Source organism: Catharus ustulatus, chromosome 6 (genome assembly GCF_009819885.2).
Source record: "Catharus ustulatus isolate bCatUst1 chromosome 6, bCatUst1.pri.v2, whole genome shotgun sequence".
NCBI classification, from domain to species: Eukaryota; Metazoa; Chordata; class Aves; order Passeriformes; family Turdidae; genus Catharus; species Catharus ustulatus.
In genome coordinates, this window is record NC_046226.1 from 35,720,130 (window position 1) to 35,738,886 (window position 18,757).

General features: G+C 44.6%; 1 long non-coding RNA gene across 1 annotated transcript in view; it reads left to right on the plus strand.

The window, feature by feature from the left end:
- LOC116997214 overlaps nucleotides 1–18,757 on the plus strand; it is a 67,954-nt gene that overhangs the window by 327 nt on the left and 48,870 nt on the right. The window contains exon 2 of the long non-coding RNA XR_004418134.1: nucleotides 1,737–1,895. This is a non-coding gene — a long non-coding RNA (uncharacterized LOC116997214). The remainder of the gene's footprint in view (nucleotides 1–1,736; nucleotides 1,896–18,757) is intronic.

Sequence of the window (18,757 nt, forward strand, 5' to 3'; positions counted from 1 at the left end):
CTGGAGTAGGCAGGCCCAATAAAATTTTTCAGCCTCTTTCTAGTAATCCCCCTGTGTCAAAGTGAACCAGAGGTGAATTCCTCAAAAGTGCAAATTAATTTTGAATGTAATTCTGATTTAGCAGACATCAGTCTTAGAAACTACTAAAAAAGTCTTAATGGACACCTTTCTTTTACTTGGTGTGCTGTGTATATTATGGTGCATTGTCACACTCAGGTAAAATTGCAAATTAAACCTTGGTGAAAGGGCACATCGTTCTTGTCCCTTTGTGATGCTGGGAATGAAATGGCTACTGTTTCCGCATGTGGTTTTTAGGGAATGCATGTCTAACTCCTGCAACCCAAATTGGTGTCCATTTGCAACTGCAGTAGAAATGTCAGCTGATGAGGATCTGAGTAGCCTCTCCCGCTTATTTGGACCCCACATCCATTCTGCTGTGGCAGGCATTACAGGATGGCTCAGAGAAACGTACCATGCACAGAGTTCAGTATCTTTTTTTTACTTCACCTATGGAAAGAAATTCTTGGGGCCTGGGTACTTGTGAAGCTCTACTGTGAACTTACCTGTGCCGTCTGATGCAGGTGCCAGAAAAGGCAGACAGGAGATGTTGCCAGGAAGTCAATGCTGTCTTTGTAGAAAACAATTTTTACTTTGCTAGCAGAACACATTTTACATATCCCAGCAGTGGCTGACAGGGACAGAGAGACCTTAGCGATGTTCCCCAGCAACAGGAACTGTTCCAGCCCTCCTCCTTTTTCCACCGTGGGAGTATCAGAGGTTTGGAACAGACCAGCTCCCCCTCCCCTGCACTGTCATTGCTGTGGTACATTAACTTTTTCTCTCTTGTACCATTTGTGTTTACCAGCACCCGGAGCACTCAGTCCTCTGTTCTCCCTGACTTCCTCTGAGGGAGAAAGCCAGTGCCCTTTGCATCATCTGTCCTTGCTGGCACATTTGCAAGTCCTGCCCGTCACTCAGAGGTGCAGAAAGCAAAACCGGTAGCAGCTCGTCCCTCTGCAGGCAACAAGACAGCAGCTGTCTCTGGAGGAAGCAATGCTCAGATATATTCAGGGCAATTATATACCACAGCTTCACGCTTCTTGTCATTCTTGTTGTTTGCTACTAATGGAGAGTTTTGGTCCATCAGTGTTGTGTACATCTGCAGTGAGACTGGGCTTGTTTCCTCTCTTAGGGCTGCAAAGGCCTCCCTCCCAAGCTCTCTTTCCCAGCCATGGTAGAGCCTGGAGCTTCTATTTCTTACTTTCTCAGGATCTTTCCTATGAATAACAAGATAACCTCCTTGCTGCACCCTGGTTTTAGTGCTCTTCACTTACCTTTGCCTAAGGCTTGTAAACCTCTGGGTGGTAGTTTTTTGCAGCACTCTTGTCTTTTGTCACTGAATCTATGAAAATGATGCCTGAAAATGATTCTTGACTGTGGCCTGAGTGATCTACTTTCCTGGTACCTTACATGAGTTTTTAAAAAAAAAAGTATTTGGAAAACGCCTCGTACTTCAAGATAGGTTAGTTACTGTCAGGGAAGTACCTGGGTAAGGTACAGCTCACTGCCGTGCAGAGAGCCTGCTGCTGTGCCACCCCACGGCTGCACATGCTGTATCCACCTCCCCCGGCCCCCTCTGCTTTGTCACACTTGACCACAGTGCCTGCCAACCCATTTGCCTGCTGCCAGCTCAGAGAGAGCCACATCTGAGGTCTGAGACATATTTTTTTTTTCAGTTTGGCATGATGCAGAGTGCATTAGGACCAAGGAAGCCAGCACCCGTGAGAAGAGACAGCCCTACCACAGTATGAAAGTGCCTCCACTGGGGATAGAGTCAAGTGGGCACCCTGTGCATGGGCAGATCTTCCATCTGTTGTGTGGACCCTCCATCCCAGGTAAGGATGAGATGCCACCTGGGAACTTGCGCCTGGATAACTTGTACTGGTTGGGTACCTGCATGGAGTAGCATCATAGGATGGCTTGGGTTGGAAAGGACCTCAAAGATTATCTAATCCAGCATCCCTTCCACATGACCAAGCTCCTCAGAGCTCTGTCCAACCTGGCACTGAACAGTACCAGGGATGGGGCATCTGCAATTTCCCTAGGCAACCTGTTCCAGTGCCTCACCACCCTCCTAGTAAAGAATTTCTTTCTAATATCTAATCTGAACCTATTGTCCTTTAGCTTAAAATTGCTGTTCTTCTTCCTTTCAATGGGGGCCTTGGTAAAATGTCTGTGTCTTTCTCATAGGCCCCCTTAATGCAATGAAAGATGAGGCACCTGCTGGCTGTGAGAAATCAGGGGCACTAGACATCAGAAACAGCAAAGCTGACCATCAGCCGAGACTGATTTCAAACAACCAGTGAAAGCCCTGTCCATCTCTACCTGAGCCTCGCCACCACTTCAGCCTTGCTGTTGTGGCCCCTTGGAGCCCTCAGTTTGTGCTGGGCAATCCCTGTGAACACCCAGCCGCTCCACAGCCTCGTCTCGCACTGTGCAGCCCCTAGTGCATAATGAGAGCTGCAAGTGACCCATGTAATGAGTAATTGGCTCGGAGCGTGTCGCTGGCTGCAATTACAAGTTCATCTGTATGTGATGTTACACTGCACAGCTCCTTAACTATTTTCAACACAATTGATTTCCATTCTGGAAAATGCATTCCCTGAAGGAGATGGCAGCGGTGATCCGTGGTGGCACAGCAGAGCTGGGCTTCATCTTGGGCATGAAACACAGTGTAAATACATATTAGTGTCAAGTCTGAGGGAAGTGGTGCTTTTTCTACTGTTGTTCCAAGACCAAAAACCCATGCTTACCCCTCTCTCTGGCCAAGGAACCATCAGCATCAGGGGAAAAAGGAGGGAGGGGAAGAGCTCCTTGCTTCTGTCATCACTGGTTACTACAGCTTCTCAGGGGTGGGTGTAGATGAGCCCCCCCTGGGCTCATCCTGTTCCATGCCTGGTACCCACACTGCAGGAATGGGGGTGAATGCTGTGGTGCTGCCCCTGTGAGTCCTTGGCATGGTCATGTCTGGAAAACAGTATGGGGATCATTCTCCAGCTGCCAGCTCAGTTTTTGGAGGCACACCATGACTTACTGCTAAGGTATTCTCTTTTTTATTAAGTATTTAGCAGTGGCTGTTCTAGAGATTAGTGGAGAATGACAGGGAAAGAAAACCCAAACCCCAGAGATGACTTTTACAGTCGGCTTTGGTGTACCAGTACTCCTACGCCCGCGTTTCTCTCCCAACAGGAGCCAAATTGCACAGCCTTATGTAAGCAGCTATATAAAGAATGCCTTGAAGGAAGCCAAAAATGCTGCCTAACCTCCACCCCTGCACCCTCACCCCCAGCACCTCCTGCCCTCCTCCAGGTATGTGGGCTGACCATGGCCCAGCTACCCCTGCAAAGGGGCCTGAGTGCTGCTGCTTAAAGATGCCCAAGTGCCATCTCCATGTGTGATGTGCCCAAGATGCATCTGTCCCTGTCTGTGCCTCAGGAAACTCTAGCTCTAGTGTGTCACTGGCTGAGGTGTTTCCGTGGTCGGGTGGGGGAATTTTATAAACACCACGCAAAGCATAAACTGGGCAGCGTGTTCAAGCTGAGAGCCTTTGCTTGCCCAGCTGCAGAAGGCATTTGAGGCAGGGTGAACAATCTTTCAAGCCTTGTGGTTTGTCTTTTGGACCTTTCAGAGTAGTGCAGGGCAGTCCCAGGTTTGCTAAAGTGTCCCCAGGACCTACTATTCTGCATAAGTGGGTGCATATGTTATCTATACAGACACTCCTGAAATGAAGGCTGCCTTACAGAGCTGTGACCTGGGATGTCTGTGTCAAACCAGGCATCACACAGAGATTTGGGCACAAAGCACGTGGGTTGTATGAGCAGGAAGCTGGAAGAAAATTGGAGCTGTAACTCAGTGTTCCCGCCTGAGCCCAGCTTGAGGATTTGCTACAGGGCGGTCACACCTGCGCTGCAGCTGCCTTTTCATTTTCATCCTGAAAGTGTTTTGTAAACAATGCTTGGGGACAAGCATGGCTTTACTAGATCTCTCTCTTTCATAAACATGCAGATGGCTCACCTTTCCTAAACTGTTCTCTAAATGTTTTCCTCGAAGCTCTAAATGACACTTGGGAGGATGTGAAAGGCAGCAGTGAAGGGAGCTGTGCCTTCATTGTGCAGATAATTCCAAAACAGTCAAGTAAAACACATAATTGCTTGAGTGAGAACTGCTTAAAATATGAATTCTAATTCAGCTGGCAGCTGCTGTAGCAGGGGCAAGGATTCTGTGGGAGAAGATGTCTGTGCAGAGGTTGAAGCTGAGTAGCAAGGCACGGGATGCAGGATTGCTGTCAAAACTCTGGTGGTGACTTTCGGTTAATTTTAATTGCTTCCACCTCCCTTTTCATGCCTTCTCATAGATGAAAACAGTTTTATCTACCTCATGAGAGAGAAGTGTTTTGGGAGGCAATTCACATGTATACATATATATATATATGTGTGTGTGTCTATATATATATATATACACATATATGTATATATATGTATATATATATGTATATATATATATGTATATATGTTGTGCTATAAGATTTTTCTAATACTGATGTAGATGGAGGATTCAGATTTTTCTAATTTTTGGGGGGAGGCAGAATTTATGAATTAATTCAGTCAACACTGAGCTAGAAGTCAGTCAGGAAAGCAGTCCAGCTCCATGAACACTGCCATGCCCAAGGAAAATCCAAACTGCAGTAGCAGTTGTAGCACCTTTCCCCACAGTAGCAGAGCCACATCTCTGAGGTGGAGGCCTCTTTGCAGCCCATGCACTTCACAGGGGTCAGGAGAAAAGCCTTTGGAGTGATATAATCATCCCATGTGCCAGCATAAGTCTGTGCCTGTGACAGGGCTGGAGACAGAAAAAGGATTTTTTGTGAGAAATACCTGCCTAGGGGAAGGGGAGATGCTTAGGCTGTTTCACCACAGGAGCACTGCCTCATGAACTCTTTGCTCTGGACCTCCTTCTCTGTTCACTACTCCTCATTTTTTCCTTCATCTCCCTTAGTGCACTTTGCCATAGGCTACATTCAGCACACAAATCTGATTTTTTATGTTTGTACAGCTCCTTAGACAATATGGCCTTTGAACACTTATGACAACATGATTATTTCAGGGCATTGACAGCTGCTCAGATTTCCTTTATAGTATTGTTTAGATCCTTTTTCTTCAAATGTGAAAGTATTGCTAATGCAGGCTCTGCTGGTAATGCAGATTCAAGTTAGTTTATTTCAATATGTATGAGATTTCTTCTTATGCAATACGGGAGCCTTCCTGAAGTAGGAATGAGTCATTACTCCCTCATAAACCCACTGCAGACAGTCCCCTCCGCTGGCAGCAGCTCAGAGCCATCTCCGTGTTATGCCACTTGTAAAGAAACGGCTCTCTGTGTGTGTGTGTGTCTGTTTTTCTCCCTCTCCCCCCTCTGCCCCTGCCTTTCCACAGTAATTGTCATTCTCCTCCATTCCCACAAGTACAGGGAGAGCTACAGGAAATTATATTGCTAATTAAGCTATGGAAGAGAATACAAAAGTCCTGAACTATAAATACTCCATCTGTGTTAAAAACGAGTGACATGTATTGTCCTTGCTGGTTGGAAGCCAGTGCAGCCAAGGAGCTAGGCAGAGGCTTTGGGAGCAGGCAGTGCAGGCAGCATCTCTCAGAGAGCCTCTGACTGCTGCCCCCAGACTCAAGTCACAGCATCACTGCAGCAAGAAATCAGGATCACAGGCAAAGCCACAATTCCATGTTACCCGGCTTTTCTAAATACAAGCTGCACCAAAGTACAAGGTGATGCCTGTCAGGATTTTTATATAGCATCAGGCTTAAAGCAGCAGCATAGTCTCTGGTGATGGGATGAAACTGGAAGGCTGCTTGCAGACTTTGCACAGCACCCCCGGCAAAGGCGTGCGCTAGTGCATTAGTGCACCCCAGGCCCCTCTGCACCCCGCACATCTGAACCTGCAGCATCTGTCTGGAGCATCACCCAGGGCACAGCCTGCTGATGCCTGTAGCAGCTGTCTGGTGCCCAGCTCATCCACACATAGTGTCTGCAGGTCCTACCTGGCTGGTGGGGCTGTGGGGCCTTCCGGAAGAACAATTCTCAGGGCAAGGGTGTGCCATTGCTGGGGGTCATTCATTGCCTCTGAACACCCACTTTTCTGCCTGGCACTGTCATGCCAGGATGTGCCTGCACAGGTCTGTATTTCCTGTCATTCACCAAGTTCCTGCCTCTAAATCCTGGATTTGGGCAGAGGTGTTAAAACCACTTTGTGTTGTTTGGTACTGAGGCAAGTGGCTGAAGAGAGAGAGCAAGTGCTGGGAGTGGTGCACCCAGCTGAGTTCTTCTTTACAACTAAAGCAAGTTAGGTTTGGAATAATCCACACTTTGGTTTTGATGGAATTTAAGATGTTTCCATTCTTCCCAGGCAAGAGGTTTAAGAAAAATACCAAACATTCAGAAAAAAACAATGAACCTTGATATTCGGTGGTGTTATGTGTGGACAAAGCTCATGTTTTCTTAGGTCATGGAAATAGGAACAGGAGCAGACATCTGATCCACAGTACTTACATGATACTACTGGTCAGTACAAGTGTTTCAGTTCCAAGTCTCCAGCCTCAAGACGTGTGCCAAGATGCCAAGTTGGCACATGTGAAGAAGTTCATACCCATTAACCAGAGCTGCAGGAGGTGCTGGCAGCACTCCTTGGCCCTGAAGTGGTACAGGCAGCTCAAGATCAATTAGCTAAAACACCCAAGTGTTTATCAGACAGAGTGGGCCATGATGATGCACCCTCATATAAACTTGTGCACAACTGGGCATTGGCTTGATTTCGTAAATCATTCTGTTTGAGGCAGTTACTCATAGAAAAACTAAAATTACACTAAGAGCAAAAGGATATATTTCCTAGTGGAAGTGCTCTGAATTCAAGCACTTACAGAAATAAAGTGGTGGTCTCCTCCTTAACTTTGACAGTCAGTGCCTATTTGTTACAATGGTGGTTCATTACTTAATTACATGTCTCTTTGGCCCATGTCTCTTCTTGCCTAGCATGCTTCATGTTGTGTAGTGAATGAAAGAGAGTTTTGGACAGCCCATTCTGCCTGGAGAATGAGGCAGGTGTCCTGCAGGACAAGAATGCCATAAACAGCTTTATTGTTTTTTGTGTATGCCGAGAAGCCAGATCAGTGTTTCAAGCAGGTTTCATCTCACCTCTGTTTAGCACCAAAAGGAAATTTGCACCTTGGAGCCCATGTGATCCAACAGCTCTCTGCTCTCTTCCCTCTGCCATGGCTCTCAGTCAAGGGGTCCTCTTGTTCCTAGTTTCTGCTCCCCTGGGACTTTAGGAGGTTGCCTCTGCCAGCTCAGGGAGCAGAATCAGCTTAGAAGGCTGCCAGGGCTGGTGTCAATGCAGGGAGGGAAAAGTAGGGCTTCTCTCCTTGGCAGCAAGCTGTTAGATCAATGAAAGCCATAAATAATATCAACCACCCTTTCTAAGGAACAAGCACATTGCCCCAGGAAAAGTGCTCTCAGTTCTTAATTAACTGCCCAAGCTACAACACACCAACTCTCTTCTGCACAAAATGAAGTGCCTGCAGAATGAACTGCTCTGCTTACCCTGGCCTGCTCTGGGTGAGCTATTTGCCCGCAGGGCTTCTGTGTGCAGTCCTGGTGCAGCAGGATAGACATTCGCCAGTCACTGATGAAGAGCAGACAAACCTGCTCCCTAGAAGATTGTTTCTCCCTGAATACCCCCTCCCTTCCTAAGTAAGGGACAGCTAGAGAAGGCTTTCAAAACCCAGACCTTCTGGAGAAAATCCTGTGACTGCATTGAATAGTGCAGGCTCTTCCCCAGTGACATTAGAAGGACCCATCTTCCCCCACACACCACAGGCACCAACATGCTTTTTCTGGGTAGCAGTAGCTGGTTAACTGGTTACCCAGTGAAGGTCAAAGCTCAGCATGAGACACTAGATTGCTGCAGTGAGCAGTGATCTGTAGTTCTGTAGGGTTCCTCTGCAGTCAGTGGTGGGAGACAAGCAGAACAAAGTCATAGAATCACAGAATAGTTTGGGTTGGAAGGGACCTTTAAAGGTAATTTAGTCCAGCCTCCTTGCAATAAGCAGGAGCATCAACTAGATCAGATTGCTCAGAGACTTGTCCAGCCTGACTGAATATTTCCAGGGATAAGGCATCTACCATGTCTCTGGGCAATATCTTCCAATGTTTTACGCGCCCCTTTGTAAAAAAAATAATCTTTGCTGCATCTAGCCTAAATCTACCCTCCTTTGGTTTAAAACCATTAGTCCTTCCTATTGGCACAGGCTTTAGTATAACGTGTGTCACCATCTTTTTCATAAGCCCTGCTGAAGCACTGAAAGGCCACAATGAGGCCTCCCTACAGCCTTGTCTTCTCCAGGCTTTCCTCACAGGAGAAGTGCTCCACCCCTTTGATAATTTTTGTGGCCCTCTTCTGAAACTATTCCAACAGGCCCATATCCTTCCTGTGCTGGGAACCCCAGAGCTGGATGCAGCACTGCAGGTTGGGTCTTCACCACACTGCAACACCTCAATGTCTTTCTTGTTGGATGGGGCCCAGAGCTAACACAGGATTTGAGATGCAGCCTCACCAGTACCAAGTATAGGAGAATGATCACTACCCTGGTCCTTCTGGATGTACTATTGTCCGTTATGTCCAGCTTTTCTTCTACCACCTGAAGTCCTCCTCCACAGGGCTGCACTCAAACCCTTTACCCCCAGGCTGTATCGATACTAGAGGTCACCCCAGTCCAAGTGCAGGACTTTGCACTTAACCTTATTATTCAGCCTCATTGAACTTCATGAGGTTGACATGGGCCCACCTTGAGCTTATCCAGGTCCCTCTGGATGGCATCCTGCCCCTCTGGCATCATCCTCTTTATCCTCCCACAGATGCAATTCATTGAATATGCCTTTGCTGAGCCCTGTGTACTTTACTGCCATGACCCTTTAGCACTTTTGGAATATTGCCAGTATTTCCTTAGTGTAGTGCTGTAACATACTTTCCCTTTTTTATTTGACGGCTTGTAAATGAATTTTAACTAAGCTGAACAGAAGGATGGGTGTTCAGTCTCATGACAGCCTCCATGATCAGGGTGCCTTCACTTTCCATACAAACCATTCTCATGTTTGAGAAGCTCCCAACTGTGCTGTGGAAGTGTGAACAAGCCCTCACGTGCCCCATGCAATTCTGCTTTGGTAGACTGAGCTTGTTAAGTACTTCCCTGCTTTTCTTTGAACATCATAGAAAATTCATGGCCTCCTACAAAACCAAATGTGCTTTCTGAGGATAGGGAAACGTCCTCTCTAAAGCAAATGTTGTAAATGATGGAGGGAAAACTAGGGGCTTCCTAATGTGATTGTTAAAGCTTTGTCCTCTCTCTGGAGCAGTAGAGCACCAGTAGCTCAAACCTCAGCCCACCATGACATCAATGACCATTAGCTCAATGCTGAACAGAAAGTATGCCAACATGAGCAACTTTATCAGTCAGAGCCTTGCCCAGCAGTTCTCTGCAATCCAGTTTGAGGGATCCACCCACATCCTGACAGCCATTGGCTGGCAAGGAAGTGAGAATGGTTCCCATGACCATTTTGAACTCTCCTTCTCTTTGAGAAGGGGCTTTTGGCTGCTGGGTAATGCAGCTGGTCTTGAAAGGCATATGGTGTTAGTCCAGGATGGATAGCTGTCAGGACTGGATTCTACATGTTGTCTGTGCACCGAGACATCACATTTTTAATTATACAGTTAGAGATATTTTGGGGTTTTTTTACCCCATTAGATCTTTGCTTCATTAGGAGTCCCATAAGACACACATTAGGATGGCACTACAGAAAGCTGTCAGTTTGTTTCTGTGCAATTTTCAGATGCATGCACCTCTGTTAACTAACCTGTGTCAGTGATGTGGCATCTGCATATATACCTATATGTGCATGCATTTTGCATAAAGTGCTTATATCATAAGGCAAAGGATGGAAAAGACTTGCTTCTTGTGCATGAGTGTGCTTATACTGTTTTGCTAATGGAGAAAGATTTGCATGAGCTTGGATGTGTAGTTGTATTAGGATTTGTAAATCATTTATATGCATTTTTTCAATTTAAACTAAATACTTTATCTAATACTTTATAGGTGAAGTCATTAGGCTTCATAATGCTAACTCAAACATGATGTAAGCATAATGCAAGCTGTTCATTAAAAGAATAAGGACTCTGTTCCCTCAGACTGGGCTGTAAAGGAGACTTATGCAAGGATGCATTTGTTTCATTTGATGGGAAGATTTAAAAGTATTCAGATGTCCAAGGTCTTTTAAATGGTCTTTTATCCTTGTTGTCATGTTTTGTGCTAAAACAAAATGCCAGTGAGTAAGAAAAACAGGGGCCATGTGGATATGTCAGGTATGAGCACCTCCAGTGAGTAAGTCTGTATGTCTGTCAGTCTGGGTGTGAGAGGTTTTTCTTTCCCTTGCTCCAAGGTGACAGCTTATTTGGAAAGCTGGGCTAATGTCTTCCAGGTGGATAAATGCTGAACTGTCATTTCACAGCTGGGCTCTCCTGAGAGCTGAGGTTGGAAAGAGATGAATTATTTCCACCTGTAAAATTCCTGGTTTGCTAACTGAGATTGTGCTGCTTCTCGCTGGTGACTGAAATACTTATGCCACTTGTGGGTGACATAATGATGTAACCACACATACCTGTGTGATTCATATCTCAAATCATATAAAAATCCTTCCAAAAACTCCAAAGAGTAATTCGTCAGGCTGATACTCAGTGCAGGTCTTTTAGAGAGACACTGCTGCCAAGGGCTGGATCAAATGCTGGTGACAGTTTCTGATAAATTGATGTTTACAGCATATTAATACCAAGAAAAAAGGAAAGCATTTGGCAATAAATCTTTTGGGAAAGGACGCGGCAGAATTAGATAGAAAGGGGTGGTATCATGCTACCATAATTTATGCCACAAGGTGCAAGGAGAAGTGCAAGATTGGAGCCCATGCATTCATTACTCCACACAGACAACCCACTGGAGCTGCAGAGGAGAGCTGGAGCTGCACTGCCCAGGATGAGGCAACCCAGGGGCTGAGGGGCAGCAGGTAAAAGCAACAGTACAGGGCTGCTGTGCTGCAGGGCCAGCTTCATCCCATGCATTCTTTTGTATAGGATTAGCAGGAAATGCTCTGCTCTCCTTGCACAGAGCAATGAAGATTGTGTCTAGTGAGTTTTCATCATAAGCTTATCATCGAACCTCTCACACAATTTAAGGTTCTCCCACAAAATGAAAATTTTGTGAGTGGATGGGAATCCTATCCTGAAGTTTTACAAAGCAATTACTGGAATTTGGAAACAGTTTGTTCTCTGGATGACATTATTAAAATGCATTGACCTTCATGACAATCTTGCTGATGAACTAAAATGGGCAGGAAGCAGGCAGAAGTGCAACATTCCAGTGTTGCTGGCCAGTTTTTGTGTCAGATGTACTTGATGTACTTCCTTTATTGCTCTAAAGTGGTGCAAGGAAATACATATATATATATATTTTTTTTTTTTTTACTGCTTTAGATATCCATCACCTGAATTTTTCTTGATATCATTGCCCTGCTCTGGGGGGCATCTGTTTATTTGTGTGCTGAGAGCTTGCTTCAGTGAACTGCTGATGGAAGAGTTCAGCATTTCTCTGCTCATCAGAGCTGGTTTATTTGTTTAATCAGCAACTCTGTGCTCTTGGTTGTCTGTACCCTGTGAAGCTGGGACTGTGCTTCCACATCAGTATTAGAGAAGGATTACATTGCAATTCAGCTTGATCTTTCCATTCAACATGCAGCTTTGCTTACTTTTTCATTTGTGTTACACCAGACCATCACATTGCAACAGAGCTACATCAGTTTATGCTGGTGAGGGGCCCTGCAAATGCTGTGTGCTTCAAAGTGCTGCCAAAATAAGCCCCTCATAGATTAATTGCCCACAGCTCTCAATGATCAACACAATCACTCTCAGGTGAGGCTGTGAAGAGAAAGAGGGGGAAGCCATCTTGACTATACCATTACTTGAAGGAATAACGTATGCTTCTTCCTTTGCCTTGTTGCCCTCTTTGGAGTAAGCACTCATCCCTGGAAACTTGTTTCTGTAATGGCAGAGAATTGGATAGGGGGTGTAAAAATATTTACTGCCTACCCTGCATTGCTTGCTTGCTGTATTTTTCAGAAGTCATAGAAATAGGTGATTGTGAAGAGTAATAAGATAGGATGGAGAAAGAGATCTGTTACTACCAATGAGGATGCATTTTTAATGGTACTTGTAGCAGACATATTCAAATAGATACACTAATAAAAGGCAGTACCTGCTGTTTTATCTTTGTAGGAGGATCAGGAAGAAAATTACCTTCAAGAAGCAGTTGAATGCAGAATTTTTAAAGGTCCAGAGAGAGTATGTCAGACAGGACTGGTAATTACATGCAACCGTAATGGATGCACCTTTCTAGATGAAAATAAGTAGGTTAGGCCACTTGGAGTGAATATAGAAAGGCTGGCAGAATATTAGTAGTAAGACAAAGGAGGCTAAGGTCCATCTGGAATTAATTGTGGCCATGGATGTCAAGGACAACAGGAAAGAAACATCAATAACAAAAGGAAAACTAAGGATAATGTGGGCCTATCGGCAAATGAAGGGTCAGCCCTGATAACAGAGGTACTGAATGCCTGCTTTGCATTGATCTTCACTGACAAGACCAGCCATCAGGAAACCCTGACCTGGAAGCCCAGAGTAAAGGAATGTTGGAAGACTTTCTCTTCACTGGAGAGGATTGGGCTAGAGGGCATCCACAAGTCCATGGGCCCAGACTGGATGCATCCATGAGTGCTGAGAGAGCTGGCAGATACCATACTGGGCCACTTACCGTCCTCTTTGTGGCAATCAGGACAGGTACCTGAAGGACTGCAAGAAAGTGAATGTCACTCAGCTTTCAAAAATTGCAAGAAGGAGAACCCAAGGAACTGCTGCCCATTCAGCCTCGCCTTAGCCCCTGGAAAAGGAAAGAGTACCTTGTTCTGGAGGCCTGCTGGAAAGCAACTCTGTAGAGAAGGACCTGGGAGCCCTGGTAGACAGCAAGATGTCCATGAGCCAGAAGTGCCCTTGTGACCAAGGACAGTGGGATCCTGAGCTGCATTAGGAAGAGCACTGCCAGCCCATCAAGGGAGGTGATCCTGTCCCTCTGCTCAGCTCTGGTGAGGCCACATCTGGAGTGCTGTGTCCAGTTCTGTGCTCCTCAATACAAGAGAGACAGGGAGATTCTGAAGTGGGTCCAGTGAAGGGCTATGAAGATGAAGAGGGGATCGAAACATCTCTCTTATGAGAAAAGATTGAGGGAGCTGGGCCTGTTCAGCCTCAAGAAGAGACAGCTGAGAGGGGGCCTCATCAATGTATTTAAGTATCTGAAGGGGGGTTACCAAGAGGATGGAGACAGGCTCTTCTCTGGGGTCCCAAGGCAATAGAACAAGAGGCATCAGAAACTGATGCACAGCAAATTCCAGCAGAAAAGAAGTAAAAAAAATTCTTTACTCTATGAGTGAGTGTGCACAGTATCAGTTGTCAGAGAGGTTGTTGAATCTCCCTAACCAGATATGTGTAAGAACCACCTGATACAATCCTATGCCATGTGCTGTGGGATGACCCTGCTTGAGCATTAAGGTTGGACCAAAGGATCCACTGTGGTCCCTTGCAACCTGACCCATTCTGTGACTCTGAAATTATTTGTATGCTGTTAATAATTCTTGCATAGGTATTTGATGTCTGATCATTTTACTGTCCAATATTTCACTGATTAATTTAGTTCCTAATTGTGGCTTTCTATTGTCCTAGAGGAAGTCTAGGGGACATGGCATAAGTAGCAGACCGAACCACTGGGTTTTCTGTATTCATGAGCCTCCACTTCCATGAAGAGGAGAAATCCTTTTCACCAGGGGTTAATGTACAAGGCTCAGAGTGGATGAAGTTTGTGTGCTCTTTTTAATAAGCTCTGCTTTTCTTTGCATAGACACTCAAAATGCCTGAATTAGAGCACTGCCTAAAGGGACAGGTATTATGAAAAGAGCTGCCAAAGCCTCTGTGTGTCAGTGGGAAGCCCCTGATTATCACAAGAAGATCTAAATGGAAAGGTGACATTCAAAAGACCATTAAGATAAAAGCCGGGATAGATTTCCTTCCAACCTCACTTAATAAAAACTTTAGTTTAAAATCCCCTTTCCTAAGAGAATGTGTGATTTCATATACACAGCTTATTCCTTAATTGGGTACAGTCAGCTGTACTGCTTCAGAAAGCAATTGCTTAGCCAGGAGAGGTAGTGAGATTAATTGCAGAGGTAATAAGAATGCCAATATATATGACAAATATGTATTTCTAATCTTTGAGCCATGAAAGCCAAGTGGAAAACACAGTACTGGCTTCTTCCAGATGGTTTTTGAGGAGAACAAGCACAGATATGGCATGGACAAAATTGCCTCTACTGCATAAACCAGGTTTTCTCGTGTTTGGTTTTGTGGAACTTTAGGAATTTGAAATGAAGAGTATATATGGTGAATTTTTGTTCTCTTTGCTTGTCCTCTGAACTCCGTTTAAGACTGTTGCCTGCAGTGTGCTCTCCAAGGCTCCATGTAACCTCATTTTGAACAAAGCTCTGTCTCATTTTTCCTGTTACAACTGTGTGACTTTTCCCAGAAAAATGCATAGGAGTGTGTGCATGGGACTGGTTCTCCCTTCTGAACATTAACCAGATTGCAATGTGAGCCTGCGACGTGAAAGTGTGGATTGAGGAAAAAGTGATGATCATCACTGTTAGTAATTACCAATTGTCAAGCATAAAATAAACTTCCATTTTGCCAGTCCTTTCCCTGTAAAGCCAGTGATGCTGTCAGCCTGGCTGGTTGCTGGGAGTTGCTGCTGATCAAAGTTATCCTGCAGCTTTGGGATGACCCTGACCAAGATCTCAAGACCCAGACTAGCATCTAAACAATGCTCCTCCTGTGATAATAGTCATTGGCAGCAGCACAAATCCAACTTGCTGTGTCTTTTCCCTCCCATCATGTACTACCCATGTGTAAGCCCCAGTAGTAGCAGAAATAGGCAGTAAATGGATTGCCTAAGGAGTGCTGGTGCTGCACAGTTGGGCCTGGAACTTCTCAGTTATTGTTGAAGGAAATGCATGAAATGAGAGGTCACTTTTGTTTTGTGCCATTTCAAAGCTGCCTGCTGTCTTCAGGAGTTACGGCATGTGTTTTCAACAACAATTTCCTTTGTTTCCTCAGAGCTGTCTCTGTCTTGTAATGCAGGATCAGGGATCCAGCAAGCCTGCAACAGGTACAGAGCCAGACCCACAGTGCATCACATCATGGCTTCAATCAGATCCTGCTGCTAGCAGCCGCAGCAAGCTGCCCTCAACCCTGCCTCTCACCCAACTTACTGGCTTACCACCATGTTAAGGCTGCCAAAAACTTAGCACCTGGCTGAGAAGCTTTGCAGAGGAGCTGTTGTAGCCTTCAAGAGTTTAATACTTACATGAAATTCTCACTATAGTAGGCTTTGATTTTGCTGACCACACTTCAGCAAAGTCCCTGTTTCTGTGCATGACTAATATTTAGCCCAGATGGGAGAAGTTTGTCTTCAGAGGGATTTGAGCAAGAAGCGTAAGATAAAGAAAACTTGGCAAACAGTCCCATCCACTGTCATATTATCAGGGTTGCTCTGGAGAAAGCAGAGGAGGTGACTTTGGGTTTTGCAGGGAATCAGTGGCTGAACCCATCACAGCCCAGCTCTGACTCTTTATTGCCACAAGAGTGCAGCTTTTTTTCATCTTCTCCTGTAATAAATTGCTTCATTTAGTCTGGCTCCAAAAAATATTGATGACACATGTCTTTTACAAGGCAAAGTAAAAAAAAGTACTTTTGAATTTCTCTCTCACACACTATTTCAGAATTTTATTTTGTGTTTGTTATTTCTGGATTTAGCATAGAGTTCAAAAGCAGTCTCAGTCCTCATGGTTTTTCTTGTTCTTCATAGATCTGTCAGGCAAACTGTCCTAAAATTGCCAGAGCTGGTAGTAGGTACAGGCATAGCTCTCTGCTACCTGCTATTCTGTGAAGACTTTTAGTTTCCTGCATAGAAACAGTCATGATAACAGCCAGCTCCAAGGAGCTGAGGATGAAAATAGCTTAAATCTGCCTTCCTGCTGCTGTAATCTGCTATCTCTCACTATTGCTTTGTCCAACTTAATTTTCAATGAACCAAGCATTTGCACATTTGTGAGCTTCTGTCACGTTACTTGTGAAAGGTAATTTTGTATACCTCATCACCAAAGAGTCCTTCCTCAAACTCCAAATTTTCCCTTCCTGTCTTTACCCTTGAATGCTGATTCGATCCTGGTGTATTTTTCTAATTTGTCCTTGCTCTTCATAATATATAAACCCTCTCAGGTCTTTCATGTCATCACTTGACTGACTTTGCTACAAGCATTAACCCCTTTGTCTTCTGTTTGTAAGCAATTCAAGTTTTGCCAACAGCTTAGGAGGCAACACCACAAATCTTCAAACCTGCCTCAAAGAGTGGTGGAAATCATTCTTTGAACCACCCCAGTTAAAAAAAAAAGGAGAAAAATTATGTCAGTACAAACAGAGAATTTTTCTTCCTTTACAGAAAAAGCACACGTAATCAACATTAGTTTTGATGAGAAATTGCAAAATAAAGCTGCTTTATTTTTAGCAGTCCACCTCGACCTTTTTTGTAGTCATTCATTGCATTCTGTTTAGTTTGTTCATGTACCTCCACTAACTTTCAGCTACATTAGTTAATGAAAGGTTGCTTAGCCAGGCAGATCTTTAAAATGCTTGCAGCATCCAAAAGTTACAAGGTTAATAGTCCTAATGCTCTAGCATTTGAAGATGCTTACAGTATGAATGCTTCTTTTGCATTTTTATTGCTTTAGAAGCCACAGTAGATGAGTCTAAATACTTTGAGGACCTGCTTTTGGCATGTGTTGAAAGACACATCCTTGCAGTGGTGGATGTGCTGTGTTTCTTGAGGCAGGGGTCTCTGAATCCAGAAGTTCCTGTTAAACACTCACTGCAGTAGCTGGTTGAGAGAATTGGTCTTTACCTACGAATCTGCTTATTCAAACAGAATCCCCTGAATTGCTGTAGGGGAAGAATAGAGGGCTTGGGGTATTGAAAAGGTCGTCTTCCATGACTGACTGTGGTACATCACCAGTCACTGTCTGCATGGAGACAGATTCCTTTTGTCACTGATTGTTCAACCTTACCATGTTCTGAATCAGAGTATTTTGTGATATGCTCTTCTCTATCACTAAAATACCTTCCCTTCTGCAACCCTCCCAGTCTTTTTATTGCTTGCCAACTAGGATACCCATATCCTTGACAAACCCTGACCTTGCCTGGTGCAGAGATACCTGCTTCAGGAAAATCTGCAAATCTGGATACTGTCACATGGAACAGATTACAAAGGTGAGGGATCAAACAGAATTGTGTTGATCAGGAACCTGCAAGGTGAGGGAAGCACAAGGCAAGCAAATACCTCTCACCTTGTGGGGTGTGCAGCTGCCACTTCAACATGCATGTACTCATGGCCAGCTGCCCCTGGGCTTGGACCTACCACATGTTTTGATAATGCACTGTATATAGCCATTATTCCTGTCTGTTCTGGTATTTCTCTACATCTGGAGAGGATTTGAATTGGGCTACTCCCTGAATAACAGATTAAAAAAAAAAACCAACAAGCCCAAACAAAAAAAAGAGGGAAAAAAACCCCAAATCTTCAGCAAGGCTGAATAATTAATATTTTGCACATATTTACAGACAGTCCAAAGCTTTTTCTTAATATCTCAAGTTCTTAAAGAAAACAATGAATTATTTCTTTGGCATCAGATGAATATGCTAGAAGGCTATCCATGTAAATCTGTAGCCTAGTTTCTATCCTACAAGGCAGGTCCTCTGGATGCTGCCGATGTGCCTGAATTGAGCTCCACTGTAGTCACCAGGGCTGGGAAGAAATCAGATATTCCTGCAGGACTCTGGCAAGGGGAGTACTGGGGCTGGGATCTTGCAATCACAATTGACTGATCACAGAAAAGGAGCAGAAGACAAGAGTCTCTAACATGCCTGTGACCCATCAGAAGGCAGCATGAAGTTGGAGACTGAGAGGAAATCACTTCTAATGAGTGAACCACTGCAGGGGCTGTGTGTGAACTAAACCCTTTTGGACTTTGGTCTTCAGACTTCCCAGCAACAGAAGTTTTCCCTAAAAGGCAGTTTTCTCAGAATATAGGATAAGAAGTCTAGCAAATGTACATATGCCTCAGCAAAATGAATTTTAAATGAATATACTGTGTAGAATTGCAAACTTAGTAGAGTCAAGGATCATGTGATAAAGTGGAATATATTTGGGTCTCAGTAAAGCATTTAAAAAGAGTTCATCAAAGATGATTCAAATTGCCTTGGTTCTGACACAGACTTAGCCATTTTTAAAACTGCCCAAGGTTCTCCTAATATAGGATAGCTGGCAGCAAGGTATCAGTCAAGAGCACAAGGGAATTGGGGAGTGATTATGAGATATGCAATGTTAAATATTCTGCAATCTGTATTCAGAAAAATCTCCATGCAGGATCCAAATGAGGG